Raw genomic sequence first — 17,160 nt, 5'->3', positions numbered from 1 at the left:
ACCTGTCACACAGTGGCTTTGAGTCCTAATAGTAGGACTGCACACAGAATGAAGATCACTTTCCCGCTTCCTGACTTGATACTAAGATTGGGGATCAGAAAGAACATTCTTAAAAGATTCACCCAGTTTAAGAATGGACGAGGTGTCACCTGCCAGGCTTCCCCATTGTAACAATAAAGTCTTAAAGTATTGTCAGCCAAAAGAGTGGATGGTATGATCTTAATTAGAGGGAGCTCGTTGAATGTATCTTGGCAACTAGCCAAATCTGCCCATCTTCCTCTCAGGTGATCTGTGGGGCCAGGGATAGTCTGCCTTTCTGCTGATGTCATCTCCGTTCAGCTGCCATGTTGTGTGTTTTAAGTTTTCTTTTACTTTTCTAGGCACCTTTTTGTCTCATTTACAGATCTGGTACAGGGGAGATAGTTGCTTGAAATTTTCCAGTATGCTGGAAGTCCACACATAATTTTAAAAGCAATGTGGTAAATCTTGTTAATATGGTTTATTTCCTACTTTTTAGCTACAACAGATTCTGTTTTAAGTGCTTTGTGGTTCGATTCTTGGAGGTGTGGTTGTAGCTTAGCATTATATTGAGTGTGTGGTGTGTACAAGGCCCTGGTTCAACTTCCAGCACATGAAAGTTTCATAGCTCTGTATCGACATTGCATCTTTTCTGTTTTCCTCCCCACCACTAGAATCAGCTCTTTCACTAAGGAGCGTGGGCTTTTTGTTTTGTTTGTTTTTGTTTATTAGCTCAACAGTTTTACTAAATTTTATCTCAGTGGCTGGGCAGCGGTGATGCACACCTCTAATCTCAGGGTTTGAGAGGCAGAGGCAGTCAGATTTCCAAGTTCAAGACAAGCCTGGTCCCCAGAGGGAGTCTTTAAAAGTCAAAAAGGAGAGAAAAAACAAGTCAGTTGAGCTTAGTGGCTTCGGGGAAAGGGGAGATGAAGAGAATGAGAAAGCCATGTCATTAGCAGTGGGTGTTTATGAGAGTGGAAAGGGCAGGTGTGAGGATGGCATGCTAAGCCTCTGGCCGGTACCTAGAACAGGAAAAAGATGTAATGGCCGCTTTACTTGTGAGCAGGCTGGCTGCATGGCAGTGTCACAGCACTGCCTGATGGAAGTATCCACTGAAGTTTCTCCCCACTTGCTCATTTTTAGAAAAGCAGCATTTAGAAACAAAATTGTCGTGTTGAGTGAGTTGACTGTTACTGCCATGCCTGCTGCTTAAAGGAGAGGAGATAATTGCATGTACACTCCCATTGAATATATTTGTTTCTGTCTTCCTATATACAAACATAGCTTCACATTGCTGTCTTCAACTGTAACCCCTTCTGCCTACATTTCTCTGCAGATAATAAAACTGGCTTGTTATCTTCACTGTGTCATGTTATTTATACAACTATGACAAGAATCTAGGTTTAGACTTACTTAGCAACTGTGATGAGCAAGCTCATCAACTAGATTACAGTATGTTTAGACAGTACTTTCTGGGTTGAGCCTCCTGCTATCCATCTGGGACACCATTCCCCAGGAGCCTTTAGGCTGCTCAGCCGTTTTTCTCAATGTCCAGCTTACAGTGTATGCTTGGAATATATAAATTCACTTACTGTAGTCTGCATTTCAGATGTGGATCCCACTTTCCTTGGTTTCCTAATTATAAAGACCTATACAGTTCTAAAAGTTCCGACTTGAGTAGCCAATCTAGGTGCACCAGAACCTTCCAAAGTAGTCCCATTACTCAAAATATTTCCCCCTTAACCTTTGCATGACATAAGCAGTCTCCCCTTAACCATTGATAACCATGTACTGTTTTCCATTCCTACCGATTGCCCTTGCTAAGTATAAGTAGAATCATATGATAAACAGTCCCAACTTTTCCTTAACAAAAAGCTAAGATTTTTCAATGCTGATTCGTGGAATCAATGGCTCATTCCTGTACTGCTAAGTAGTATTCTATTGTATGAATACACTTTGACATGATAAAGGACATCTTGGTTGTTCTGTTTGGCAACATGGATCAAGCCTCAATAAGCTTTTTTTGTGTGGCTATAAGGTTCATTTTAATAAATATTACTATGTAAATACTGTCATTTAAATCTTTGGTGGACAAGTAGCTAAAGCCCCCTGAGCCGTCTGAGTGTAAGTTGGAAGTGCCTCCCTAACAGTAAGTACCTCGGTGTGTATGTCCTGAAATAGTCTCCTTTCCAAACACAGGAAAATAAAACTGCTGATTTGATACATCACACAGGAGACTGAGGCAGGAGGATTCCAAATTCGAAGCCATCATGGGCTATGCAGTTAGTAAGCTCAAAAACTAATTTACAACATTTTAAATTTTACTAAGTATCCTATTATCACAGCAAAAGAAAGCCCTAGGGTGGGTGGCTGTGTGTGCTGGCTTTCTTCTGGACAGGCTCCTCGGCCTTCATGGCCTTGGCAGTTTTTAAAAAGAGGATGAGCTCATTACTGTCCACAGTGTACTGCCACTTCAGGCCACCCTTTTCCTTACTGGATGCAGAAATGTTTGGAGTGGAAATGGCACCCTCCGAGGAGAGCCCTGCCAGTAAGCCTGTTAGTAATGCCAGCTTTGTGTTGGCCACATTTCTCAGATTTGGCATTAGCAAGTATCTTAGGAACAGTACTTTAGGTTTTAAAGATGCCCAGCTTCTTCTCACATTTCCAGAAGTTTTCAGCATTTTTTTTTTCTCGTTGCCTGGGGTGATTATACCAAAGCATACTTTTTTAACATTTTGTTTTAGTTGATAGTTTTTAAATAATATCTCTATCATCCTGCTATTTAGCCATACCAATATAGATAAATACAAATTATTCTGACTTGGTGTGGGGTGTGTCCGTGTCAAGTCTAGAGCTCAGAAGAGTGTGGTGGCACACAGCTGTAATCGGAGCCTTCCAGTTGTGGGAAGATGGAGCAGGAGGGTAGCTAGAAAGAGCAGCTCAAGACAGGCAGGCAGGTGGCGAGAACAAAAGCACCCAATTAAATCTGAATACGTTTTTAAAATTTCTTGGCATTGCCAGGCAGTAGTGGCACACACCTTTAATCCCAGCACTTGAGAGGCAGAGGTAGGTGGAGCTCTTCGACTTCAAGGCCAGTCTGGTCTACAGAGTAAGAAACCCTGTCTTGAAAAAAGCAATCTGGTATCAACCACACTTGATATTTTGTATCCTCAAGATTATGTTTAGAAATTTCTACTTATTTATATGTTAACATAAAAAGGAGAGAAAAGTTAAGATGTATGTTAATAATAAGGCAAGGGAGTCAAATGGTTGCCAGAGTCTCGGGGGAATTGGATTTTTGTTTTTGAGATCTTTATAGTTCTAGGCCTGTCTGACTGGCCTCAAACTCAAATGGATCTACCCGCTTCTGCTTCCTGCATGCTCTGATTAGTATGTGCCACCTTCCCCAGCCTACTTTGCTCTGGCAAGGGAAGGCTTCCCAAGTGTTAGGTTGACATAACATCAAAAGACCATGTGAGGCTGCCCACCTCCATGGAGCTTCTAAGTGAGCCTGGGAGTCCCCTCATTTGACCCATTTGGATCCTTTTGCTACTGACCACCTTAGAGAGACACTTGTTCCCCGAACCCTGGGTGTTCCTGAGCCCAGGAACTCTGGCCAGCATGCACGACCACCCTACACTCAACAGCTGAGGCTCAGGTGGAACATTCAATAACCTCAATCAAGGTATCAAAACTTCCTCCAGCCTCTCGGCAGCTTCTCAGTTAAACCGTTTTCCAAGATAACTAGCTTGCAGAAAAGCCTCTGGTCATGGGAGAGGAGTGACCCTGAGACAAAAGAGGAAGTGGCTTCTGAAGAAATAAGGCATGAACTCTGCCCTTCTCTGAATTTCATTGAAATTGCAAAGATAATGAACGTGTGTGTGACAAGCAACAGCACAGAAAACCCAGAAAGGGTACTTCCAGCAAACAATATAAGACGGGTTTGAAAAAACACCAAACATGAGAACTGATAGAAAATTTTAGCAGAGTGGATCGGAACTTAAAACATGAAACAAAACAGTATTTTGTGAGCTTAGCTGAAGTGCTAAACTGCTGAGTCAATCCCATGAGAACCACCAGCTCCTGGGGCTACAGAAACTCCTCTGTCAGACCCAGAACAGTTCAGAGCAGATCTGAACAGGGCGTGAGGACAGGCTCTTCCTTTTCAGATCTGATCCGGGGAAAAGAGTGAGGCCATGCTCTTCCCATCCACGTCAGACCTGACCAGGGTTAGAGATAGAGAGAGGCAGGCTCTTCCCATCCACATCAGATCTGATCTGGGGGAAAGAGTGAGGCCAAGCTCTACCCAGCCATGCCATTCAGTAATACTGGGTGGTTTGTGTGGAACAATTTGTGTCGAAAGAAAATGCTGCAGATTAGGATGAACCCTCACCCCCAAGCTGGCTGTTAAACATTTACCACACACCCCAGCTCCTGAGCAAGCTAAGCTTGGAGAGCAGGGACAATGCCCTGGAGGGCCAGGGAGAACAGACCAAGCAGTACGTCACCTATAGCCTATTCTACCCTGACTGGAACTTGTATTCACTACCAGGCAAACAGTTCCCATCTAAAAAGAGGATTTCCTGTACCTGCACATAGGGACAGGCAATAAGAAATCAGCATTCTGGAAAAGAACAAGAGCTTGAGAAAGCACCGAATTTAGGAGCAGAACAGGGCTACTCTTAAGAAAAGTTAACAGAACCAATGCGAACTTTGCATTACGTATAGCCACTATCCTCAGGACCGGAAAGACACTTGCACATCCATGTTACTGCAGGACTGTCCACCACAGTCAGGCCACGGAACTTAGGCTTGATGCCCATGAGCCACGGATGCAGAAGGAAAATGTGCTATGTATACACAATGGGGAGTTTTATTTAGCCCCAAGGAATAAAATTACATAATCTGGAGGGAAATGGATGGAGAACATGCTGTTAAGTGACTCAGAGAAACGTTTTTTTTTTTTTTCATGAGGAATCTTTAAATCTAGACTCATTACACACATGTATATGTATGCATGTGTTGTGAAAGCATTTGAGGGCCTATTGGGAGAAGAAAGACAAATGGTGCATGTTTCCTTATGTGCAGAAGTTCTACAGATATATACACATTACACAAAAGCAGAAGGGAAACATTTGCCATGGAGGAAGGGTAGCCGCAGGAATGGGGAGGGATCATGGGAGGAGCGAATGTGAGCAGCATATGATGCTATAGTGAAAAACGTAATAATGAAATCCTTTAATCCGCACCTTAACTGAAAATAGTTTTTTAAAAAACAGAGCAAAATGAATATAAATGGAACAAATAAAAATAGTTATCCAAAGACAAAGAAAAAATAGTTTTTTTTTCTGCCTCTCTGTTTAGAAATTAAAAGTAACAAGAGCGAATACCAAAATGCCCAATTCCACTCCTCTAAAACTAAAAGATGGCCAGACCTAAGTAGGAAGGGGGCCTGCTAACTGAACAGCTGCTGGGGGACCCACACTTAGCTGGAGAAGCCCCCAAAGGTCATAACTGAGGAAGAGTGCAGAGTCAGAGATGAAAATTCAATAGTCCCAGCCCAGCATGGTGGTGTATGACTTTAGTCCCAGCACTCAGGAGGCAGAGGCAGGCAGAGCTCTGTAAGCCTAAAGCCAGCCTGGTCTACAGAGTGAGTTACAGAACAACCAGGACCACATAGAAAGACCCTGTGTCAGACAAACTAACAAAAACTAATTCTTGCACCAGTGGTATGAGGTGTTAGTGGTAAAGCATGTTGGGAACTGACCAAAAAGCGGAAGGAGATGATTTTGGTAAAAAATAATGCAGATTAATCCTGATTTTCCAGGAAGTAGCATGCTGCTGAAGAAAGAAGAGGAAGTCTGTACTGTGACAGACACCCTTTTGGTGCTAACCTCAGATGTCTGCAGAGATGACAATCTAAAGGAGATGATTCACACGTAGAAACGCTCTTAGGAGAAGAATTTCTGCTGAAGAATTTCCTTACCTATCAGAACTCCAGAAAACATATAAGAATTCACCTTTACTTAAATTATTTTTTCAAAATCCTAGGAGTCATGAGGAGTGAAAACAAAAGTTCTGGCCAAATAAATGGCAGACAAAACAGTCTCACTATGCAGCAGGTTAAAAAAAGAAGAAGAAGAAGAAGAAGAAGAAGAAGCCAGACAAATTGTCATGAATTCTTTTTATGAATTCTTTTCTTTTGTTTGTGCTAATTTTAAAAGCTGGGAAAGAATGATCATGAAAGATAAGTTCATGGATATATGATTGGTATATTTCAACATAAGCAGTGTAGAATACTTAATATATTCTACTTGTTAGTTTAAAATAATATTTAGTATAAAATTCAGAAGAATATTTTAGAAATAAAGACATCAATGATGAAGAAACACAATAAATCATGAACTAATATTTCCTTACCAGGACAAAAATCCACACTTCCTTTCTTACAATAGATGAAGAACTCACTAGAGTCCTTAACCCTCCATGTTGAGAGGAGACATGTCACCTGGAGAACACGCTACGGCCCTTTGCCTTGGGGAGACATAGCCTCTGTCATCCTAGTACCACTTTTAGGGGTCTAGCATGATGTGTTCGTCTACTTTAGCTTGTATAGGGTCACTCAATAAATGTATGTAGAGCATCTTTAACAACACAGATTTTAATAAATGTATTTGACTCTTAAGAAAAAAGGTCAGCCAGGCATGGTGGCACATGCCTTTAATCCTAGCACTCAGACAGGCAGCAGCAGGCAGATTGAAGTGAGTTGGAGGACAGCCTGGTCTACAAAGTGAGTCCAGGACAGCTAAGGCTACACAGAGAAACCCTGTCTTGAAAAACAAAAACAAACACACATACACACAAACAAACAAAATGTCTCAGTGGCTTAAGAACATTTGTGTTTTTGCAAAGTACCCAGGTTCAGTTCCCAGCACCCATAAGGTGGCTCGTAACTATCTGTAACTCTAGTACCAAGGGATCTGATGCCCTCTTCTAAACCGTGAAACTGGGCACACATACAAACACACATGTAGGCACTCACACATAAATCTTTCAAAACAATTTTTTGAGTGAACTTTTAGGCAGGAAGCTTTAAAAGATAAGTAAAAACGATTCAGGCTGGAATATAAGGATTTGGTTTTTTAGTTATTAGTTATTATTGGGTTTTTTAGTTATAATTTTTTTAGTTTTTAGTTTCTAAATCTCTGTGTGGGTATGTACACAAGAGAGAAGTGTCTGCAGAGTCCAGAAGAGGGTGTTGGATCCCTTGGGACTGGAGTTGCAGATGTTGTGAAGGGGCAGATTTGCACACTAGGACCCTAACTTGGGTCTTCTGAAAGAGCAGTAGGTACCCTTAACCACTAGGTCATCTGTCCTAGGCTGGAGTTTAGAAGTCACATAGAGGGGTTTGGAGAGATGGCTCAGAGGTTAGGTGCACTGGCAGCTCACGGCTGTCTGAAACTCCAGTTCCAGAGGATCTGACACCTTCACTTAGGCCTACATGCAGGCAAAAAAAACCTATACACATAAAATAAGCATAAATCTTTTTTTTTAAATTCTAAAGAAACAAGGAAATAAACTATTGTGTAGTACTCTTACACAACTGACAACAGCCAAATTGTCATTAAAGTAAAAGAAAGAAAAAGCAAACTATACCCTGTGCTCAGAGCTGGAGCCAGGGTCTCAGCTTCGCAAGCTCCACCCCTGAGCCGGGTCTGTAGCCCAGGAAAACATCTTCATCTCTCTTCATTTTACCATATACACTTGCAGAATGATTGTTCATAGAAAGCCTGCCTATGTGCCTTGGGGCTCCGGCTGCTGCCATTTCTCTGTTTAGCAGAGGTCTTCTTGAAAGCACCACTCTTTTCTCCAGCCTCTTTTCTTAAAGAGACAGAGCTTTGAAGCTTATTTTATTTTGGGGGAGGGTTTGTGCCCTTACCCGGGACTTTTCTCAGTTTAGTTTAGATTCTATGAACCATGCTGAATGCCATTATGTAGTGTTTTTTTTTTGTTGTTGTTTTTTTTTGTTGTTTTTTTTTATGTGTAGTTTTTTTCCCCCCTTCCCTAAGCTCCCAGAACGAAACTCAAAATAATTTTATAAATACCTAAGCCATATAGCTAGGTTCTCCTCTGACTAGCTCATAGCTTAAAATAACTCATACTAATCTACATTCTGCTACAGGGCTGGTTACCTATATATACATACACACATGTTATTTTCTGTTCCAAGACAGGGTTTCTCTATGTATCCTTGGTTATCCTGGAACTCATTTGGAAAACAAGGCTGGCTTTAAACTCAGAGATCCACTTGCCTCTGCCTTCCAAGCACTGGGGTTAAAGGCATGTGCTACAACCACCTCTTGCTCTTCTTCCTCCTCTTCTTTTTCTTCTTTCTTCCTTCCTCCTCCTTCTCCTCCTTTTGTTCTTATTCTTCTTAAAGACAGGGACTCACTGTGTATCTGTGGCTGCTGTGTAACTCGCTATATAAGCCAAGTTGGTTTTGAACTCACAGAGAACCAGCAACCTGAATCTGCATCCTGAGTACTGGGAATAAAAGCTGGCCACATCACACCTGACAACAACTTCAAAAAACTTTTAATTATGTATATATGTGAGTCCAGAAGAGTGCTTCAGAGTCCCTGGAGCTGAAGTTACAGGTTGCTATGAATCGCCTGCTGTCTGTGCTGGGAACCATGCTCCAGTCCTCTGGAAGAAAAAAACACACTCTTAACCACTGAGCCATCTCTCCAGCTCCTCAGTCTCCTTTGCAATACTGTCACTTAGTCCTCTTCAAAAGATCACTGTCTCTACTTGCTTACTATGCTTTCTTCCAGAGATAGTATATTTACATCCAAGAAAATAGGTATTAAGATGTACACATAGTGTGAGTATAGATGTCCGGATACACATATAAAACATATTCACAGACTTCTTTTTAAAGCATGTGGTAAGCCAGGCACAGTGGCACATGCCTGTAATCCCAGCACTCAGGGAGGCAGAGGTAGGTGGATGTCTATGAGTTCAAGGCCAGCCTGGTCTACAAATCGAGTCCAGGACAGCCAAGGCTTTTTGTCTCAAAAAGCCAAAATCATCATCATCAACAACCAAAATAAAGCATATGGTATTGTGTTGCAATTTTCTTTTCTTTACCATGTCTTTTCTACTTAAGATGTCATGTACCTTGAGTTTAGTGGTGTGCTGGAGAAGTTTAGCAACCTGCCATCATGTACTTCTCTAACATTTTTCATGTCACAGCAAAAATGGACCTTCTGAGCATCTAGTCATGCACTCCTTCTGAAAACCCTCTGATGGTCTCCCAAGGCTCTTAGAACCTATCAGATGTGTTCTTCCATGCCCAAGGTTATCTTGCCCTGGCTTTACTCTTTAAAAAAAAAACAACAACAAAAAAAAAAACAAAAACTATTTACTTATTATTTATACAGAATTCTGCCTGCATGTGTGCCTGCAGGCCAGAAGAGGGCACCAGATTTCACTATAGATGGTTATGAGCCATCATGTGGTTGCTGGGAATTGAACTCGGGACCTTTGGAAGAATAGGCAGTACTCTCAACCTCTGAGCCATCTCTCCAGACCCTCCTGGCTTTACTCTTCGCCTCATTTTCTCCAGCCTGCACTTGCCTTTCTGCCTGGTAGCTTCCTCCTGCAGACACCACAAGATTCTTTCCTTCCCTCTCCTCCTCTAGGCCTACCTGAATATGCTTTCTCAGATAGCTCCCTTGTTCCCTGTTCTGGATAGTTGAAGTGCCTTCAGTTGATGTATTTATTACAATGCAGGCACTATTCTCAGAGTTTTATGTGCTTTCATTCATTACAGGAACTCTTTGAAGTAGGTGCTATTATCCCTACTTTACAGCTGTGCAACTTGAGTCAGACACATGGTTAAGGTAATGTCGCTAAGGACAAGAGAGCTCATAAACCACAGCCTGGATAAAACCCAGGCAGCTTCCTGTAGAGTTTGGAGTCATTCTCTACATGGCCCTCCATTTGTTTTTAAAAGCAACCGTGGCAGAAAGAACTATTATTTCGGGGACTAAACTAAGGTCTTCACGTAAGGGCTTCACTAAGTGTGCCACCACTGACCACACCACAAAGTCCCCACCCCAACATCCTTCTGGGTGTTTTTCACATGTGCGGTGGGTGGGAACAATTACAATCTCTTCCTGGGGGGCTGGAGACATGGCTCAGCAGTTAAGAGCACTGGCTGCTCTTCCAGAGGTCCCGGGTTCAATTCCTAGCACCCACACGGCAACCCATAACAGCCTGGAGCTCATGTTCCAGGGCACCTGGTACCCTCACACATACCAATGTACATACAATAAAAATAATAAATTAACAAAAAAAAATCTCTTTCTGGGCGTGGGGGTTGTAGCACTTTCATGACATGGCTCGGCTCTGAGCTAGGTCCTCAGCCCTGAAAATGAAAGGTGTTCAGTGACTTTGAAAATGCACTAGCGGCTGCCCTGGCTTACGTTCTGACGTTGTACTTATTCGTGAGCCCCGTAGGTATCTGCTCACACATATGATACAATATCTTCTCTTGTCTACTCTTTTTGGCTCAAGAATTCCGAGAACAAGATTCTGTTCTTTTCACACACCTAGGATAGGCCAACACACAATGAGGATGCAAGAAATGTTTGTGGATTGAGTGGGCAGCTAGGTCTGCAGGTTATATATGCTCCACCACCAAATATGGAAGCCACGTGCAAAGTCAAAGAGATGGTGGTTTTTGGCTTTGTTCTTGTTTTTCAAGACAGAGTTTCTCTTGGTAGCCCTGGCTGTCCTGAAACTTGCTTTGTAAACCAGGTTAGCCTCAAACCCACAGACAGCTGCCTGCCTCTATTTCCCCAGCAAGATGGTGCATCTTTCAGGAGTAAAGAAACAAGAAGGCCATCCCTGACATACATACAACATCATAAGGTCAAATATATATACCTGTAAGGGGAGAGCAAAAAGAAAGATGTAAACAGAGGTTATGGCTTGAGTCCAGCTCCAGACTACTCCACTGAAGGGCTGCATCCATCAAGGAATATTCAGAGGAAAGAAATATAAGGGACATTATAACAAGAATAGTGGGCCAGGGACAGTCTTTTCTTAAAGATATGATTGAAGACGGTTTTGAATAACGGAAAGAAGTGGTTTTAGCCGCCATGTGGGAGGTGGAAGAAAAAAACAACCTATATTTTATGTGCCTAAATAGGGAAGAAAGAAAAAAATGGTGACACTTTATGTTCTTGAAACACAGCAAAGAAAAAAAATACAAAAGCAGAGGTCATCCACTAGGATGACCTTACGTGTGTGTGTGTGTGTGTGCGCGTGCGCACGCGCGCATGTTCTTGACACTAAGCTACACCGTAGCCTTACTTCTTTGATTTGAATCTACGGTTGACTTTTTGTGGCCATCCCTGCAAAGGGTTATGTAGAGAATTCGGTGGTTGTTCTAAGGGGTCGTGATGGAGGCTCACGACCCCTCAGAACTGATCACTCCCAGGCTGATCTGATTTTCTGTTTACTTCCTCCTTTCTCAGTGCTTTGGGCTGACCCCCGCACCCCACTTCCCAGCCTCACACACACTAGGCATACGCTTTACCATGGGGCTGCACCTCCAACCCGCAGGGACCAGCGTTAACACAAAACCAGAAGTCCTGTTTGGGGGGGTCAGTCCTATATTTTTATTAGACTTTGAGTTTTTGAACAATTACACTTTACAGCCGACAGTAAAGGAGACAAAAGAGTTTTTAGACAGGATGTTGTAAATAAATGTCTTTAAATTTTTATTGGATCCTTATTAGCATTCATATCCATATTACATCAAATCATATCATACCTAGGTTTAGGGAGAACAAGCCAAGAAAAGATCAATCTACAGAGACAATGTGAAGACTGTTGAACACCAGACCCCACCAATTTAAAACCAAATGTATATATTTAATATATATTTTAAACACACACACACACACATATATGTGTATGTATGTATACACTCTCCTTCATATGGCTACATTCACAATAACACATCTCCCCATTTAGTTGTTATGAGACTTTAGGCAACTCATTTCATTTCCTAGAGCATATTTTTTTCAGTACAGGAAGCATATAAAGCTGCATGCCAATATGAATTCTTCCCTCTCTCAAGGAAGGACACACATTTAAAGATGCCCCCAGAAAGGGGCACATATGTGTACGTGGTGTTCTGGTGGTGTTTATTTCAAACAAGTCACTAAAACACAGACACACTTGATTTTCATACTGAAGTGTAAGTTTATGTCATAGATCTTGTTCTTTTGTGACTCACAATGTAAGGATTGTGGGTAGAAATCTGGATTATGATATTGAGGAAAATGGGTCTATGGAGAGAAAGGCAAAGAAACTCCAGGAGAGGAATGGAGGGAGGGAGGAGGATGGAGTACAGTTTCTTCTTCGTTAGTTGCATGCTTCTAACTCACAAGGCCAGATAAAAACAACAGAAGGAAAAGTGGACATCTATACCACTATTTCTAAAGCTTGGGGATCATCGAGGATGTGGAAACAACGTAGGAGCCTGAGATGAAGAGAAGGGCTTTGAAATGCTGTCTCCTGGCACAGCAATATAGTCACAACCACAGCAGCTGTGCTTGTGTGCATTGGGCCTGCTCAAGACCAGGCAGTCAATTACGGATCAGTGAGGGGCTCAGAGGCCTTCCTCTCCCTACCAAACTACTGGCTACAGTTATTGTGTTCAGTTATTGTGTTCAGCTGTGTGTCCCCTGAGGACTTCAGGGATAGTAGAGACCTCACAGAATTCACATGGATTTACTGAAGGATGCGTTTGATATGAAGAACTGAAATAACAGATAAAGCCTTTGATTCTCTGAGTAATTGTCAAGAATCTTAGGCTCTAGTGGAGAGATCCAAACCCACAGTCATGCAGATGATCCAGGTTAAACTCAGTGAATTAAAAAAAAAAAAAAAAAAAAAGAGTCCTCAAGTTTGGGTTGTTCTTTTGGGTCCCGCATGGTGCCAGGGGCTTGTCCTGCTCTTACACTTGCTGGGAACAGAACCCTGTGGTCTCTGAAAATGAATAGCAGTATGAAGCAGAAACAGGAAGGAGCCCAAGAAAATCTGAAGAATAGTCCTGTCCCAAGGAGAACACTGAAGATGATTCAGCCTTCTGCAGCTGAATCTCTTGTTGGCAGAGAAAATGAGTTGCCAAAAGGCTTGTCCAAAAGGAGGCTTTGGAATGGCCAGTTAACATCTAAGACTTTGAGCTCTGGTCCAGAAGCTAATGAAAATAAAGATGTTGAAGATGTTACCCAGGAAGCACTTGATCTTATGATTAAAGAAAACCCATCTTCTCAGTATTGGAAAGAAGTGACAGAAAAATGGAGAAAAGCTCTCTCTGAAGCACTTACAGAAAACGAGCAACTTCATAAAGAAATTGCACAAAAGGACAGAGAAACTGCCTACCTGAAAAGGAGAATGAAGATTGGGCAGCAGGAGCAGAACACGTTCGGTACGAGGCAGAGGTAATCGAGAGGCAGAGTATGAAGCTCTGGATAACTCGGAATCACCGGATAGTCAGGGAGTTGATTCTGAAGAGGAAACTGTTTCGGACTCTGAAGTGCAAGGCTCAGGGACTGGCACGTGTGCTGAAGAGACTGTCTTCCTCCACGATACCAAACCGTGTACATGAGGCGTGAGGTATGCGCCAGCGGTGGTAAACTGATTAAACGATGCAAGTGCTGGAATCCAGGCTTGAGTCCTGGGGCTAAAATTACATTAAAATACAGACAGTATGTATTTTTGATCTATTGTTTTATGTAAATAGCATTTTCGTTTTCTCAGTCAGATGTGACTTGTGTATATTAAATAAACTTCAAAGCCTGTTTAAAAAAAAAAAAAAAAAGGCTTGAGCCAGTGTGGTGGCACACGCCTTTGATCCCAGCATTAGGGAGGCACTGGATCTTTGTGATTTCAAGGCCAGCCTGGTGTACAAAGAGTGTTCCAGGACAGCCAGGGCTGTTACATGGGGAAAGAAAGAAGGGCAGACGATAGCTAGAGCTTCCATCACAAGCCTTTGCAAAAACAAGCTGGGAGGAGAAGAGTATCCAGAATTTCTGAGTGGAAGAGAGAAAAGAAGAATAAAGCTGAAACAACTCCCAGCAGCTGGCAGTGCGTGTCCCCAAGCACATGTGTCCCACTGTTTAATTAGAGTTGCTTGCATGAACACCAATTAGTGGCTATTTTAGAGCAAAGGCAACCCACTAGTGGCTACACCACTGAGGAAGATGAATCCCCTTCCCTTAGCAACCACTAATTGCCAACAATTCCTCAGGAATGGGTGGACACTCATGAGCCCTTCTCCCATCGATTATGGAATGCTGACAAGCATGGCCTCCTGCAGGTAAGCAGGGCTGCTGTGAGATCGTGCCTGCACAATCTCGGTTAAACTCAGTGGATGTATTGGCTGGTTTGTGTCATCAGAGAGGAAAGATCCTCAGTTGAGGAAATGTCTCCATGAGATCCAGCTGTACGGCTTTTTTTTTTTTTTTTTTTTTCCCAATTCAGGACCAATGGTGGGTGGTATCATCCCTGGGCTGGTGGTCCTGGGTTCTATAAGAAAGCAGGCTGAGCAAGGCATGAGGAGCAAGCCAGTAAGCAGCACTTCTCCATGGTGGCTGCCTCAGTTCCTGCCTCCAGGTTCCTGTCCTGTTTGAGTTCCTGTGCTGACTTCCTTGTGGTGAACAGCAAAGTGGAAGTGTAAGCCAAATAAACCCTTTCCTCCCCGGCTTGCTTTCTGGTCATGGTGTTTCATTGCAGCAGTAGAAACGCTAAAACAGTGGATTAAAAAAAATCCAGTGATTTCACAGCACTCCTCCCATCCTCTGGCTCTTAGGTTCTTTTCATGCCCCTTTCCTTGATGTTTTCTGAGCATTGGAGGGAGCCATGTCTCATTTATAATGGAACCCTCAGCAGTCACTTACTCTCAGCACTTCGAACAGTTGTGAATCTCTTTACTACCCGTTGCTCACTACAAACAAGTTCTGATCAAGGCTGAGAGCAGCTCTAATCTTTGGGAGTAAACATGAAATAAGACAGTTGGCATCTGTTTACTTAGCAAAACAATGATAAGTTCCCCCTATCAGCTTCCTGGCCTGGGCTTTTGACCAGGTCTGTAGTATCAGGCACGGATCCTGCTCTGTGGAGCAGGCCTCACACCCTAGCAAGCCCAGAGTTCTAGAAACTGAAGCACACAGCACAGGCAAGGGAGAAGTAAGCAGTAGTTGAGGAAGAATTCACAGGAGATAATGGGCTACTTCATAACATTCCATTTTTGCATGATCTAATCCAGTCTCAGGAAACCTGCATTAATACCTTCCAAGAGTAGTGCTCCCATGGCCTAACTATTTCCACTAGGCCCACCTCTTAAGCTTCAAGTATGGTAAGATACTGGAGACCAAGTCTTCATAGGAAAGGACGCATATCCAAGCCAAACCAACCAAATTCAGATCCCTGTCCAAGCTCCAGAAGCTCTTTAAGAACGACCAAGTGTACTTCCTCTCTGCATAGCTCAGCCAACGGTGCCTCTTGCTTTGGCTGTTCTAGCTTAATTCCTGTTGCTGTTCACTCGGCTCTGGAGCTAGCCAGCCCTGGAAGTCACCCTGGCCTCCATTATTCTCGGACCCTCAGTCCACTGTGCGAAAGCAGAATAACCCTAGGGAATCCAGGACAGTTTCTTGTCAGCTCCTTCATGAAAGAAAAACAAAGGAGGAAAGACCAATTTCTGTGAGCCTACCCTTTTGAAACAATGATGCGTTACTCATGTAACACACATGCACCGTTGCTACCTTGTGCACCAGGAGCTGTTCCACAGTGAAACTCTTCCATCATTTCCATCGCGCTGGATTGTGTTTTACTGTACCAGTGCTCAACTAGATGGCTACTGCCTATATAAATTAGGGAAGGAGAGAAGCAGTGAAGGATATTGACGATTAGGCCCAAGTACATTTAAATAAAAAGAACAAGAATTGGTCTTTATCTTGGACATTGTCATTACATTAAATAAAATTAAGTATTTTAAAAATTATTAGTTAAACATTTACTTTTTTATTTTTCTCTTATTATTATCTTTGTCTCTTTTTATTTTATTTTACTTTGAGACAGGGTTTCTCTGTGTCGCCTTGGTTGTCCTGGACTTGATTTGTAGACCAGGGTGGCCTCAAACTTCAAACTCACAGAGATATGCCTGCCTCTGTCACCCTGAGTGCTGGGATCACAGGTGTGCGCCACTGCGCCAGGCTTATCTTTGTCCCTTTTTGTGAATATTTTTGTGGCTCTGTGATTTTCGTTTACTTACCCCATAATCTGCCTTCCCACCTAACATTAATGATAAACATGTATGAAGGTCTTTTTGCTGTTATTGCTTCAGTGACTCTAACTTCTTAGTTTTGAAAGCTCTGCTGGATTCTCTGTGTCCACTAGCAGTGTAAAACCCTGAGCCTATCAGTTTTATGCTTCTTCCGCAGACATCAAGTTAAGGAAGCCCTTGGGAGAAATACATCTCATTCTGGAGGGAGGGATGATGCCACATCTAATGGCTGCCAGTCCCAAGAGCACCTGAGAGAGGCTGGTGCCTGGCTGGAGAATCAGAGCTGAGGCAGCTGTGCAGATGGTTGCATTAAGCTCTCTTCTGCCATTTGATCTGCTTGTTTCTACCTCTCAGTCCTCAGGCGGATGCAGCCTGCCTGGCTGCCATCTGCTAAACCTTTGCTTTTCTATTTTGCATAAAGTGTTTGCTTTCAATATGCTTGTTCTTGAGTAGGAAAAAAACAAGAGAATTCCAGATTTCTGAGATCTTCTTGTTTCCTGCCTGCCTGAGGCTTAGCTCTTTCCTTACTTGCTTTTGTTGAGTATGAGTACCAAGAAAGATTACTGCACCTGCCACAGGATGCTGCCTCTTCTGAGGAAAATAGCAGGGAATAGGTCTACGTGAGCTTCTCCTGAGCCGCTCTCATTTGAGGACTTAGTGAACTGCATTTACAAAATTACATTGAAAACAAATGGGGAAATGTGCTTTACTTTAGAGCCACTCCTCTGAAATGAAACTAGCAGTCATGAGGAAATAGGCTTTGTAACTAAATGTTG

General features: G+C 42.7%; 1 pseudogene; it reads left to right on the top strand.

Annotated features, from left to right (window-relative positions):
- The first annotated feature begins 12,983 nt into the window (after window positions 1-12,983).
- LOC110558297 (geminin-like) lies at window positions 12,984-13,708 on the top strand (annotated as a pseudogene).
- The last annotated feature ends 3,452 nt before the right edge of the window (window positions 13,709-17,160 follow it).

Source organism: Meriones unguiculatus, chromosome 6 (assembly GCF_030254825.1).
Source record: "Meriones unguiculatus strain TT.TT164.6M chromosome 6, Bangor_MerUng_6.1, whole genome shotgun sequence".
Taxonomy (NCBI): Eukaryota; Metazoa; Chordata; class Mammalia; order Rodentia; family Muridae; genus Meriones; species Meriones unguiculatus.
The sequence above is the reverse complement of the archived record's forward strand: the minus strand, read 5'-3'. Positions and strand labels throughout refer to the sequence as shown.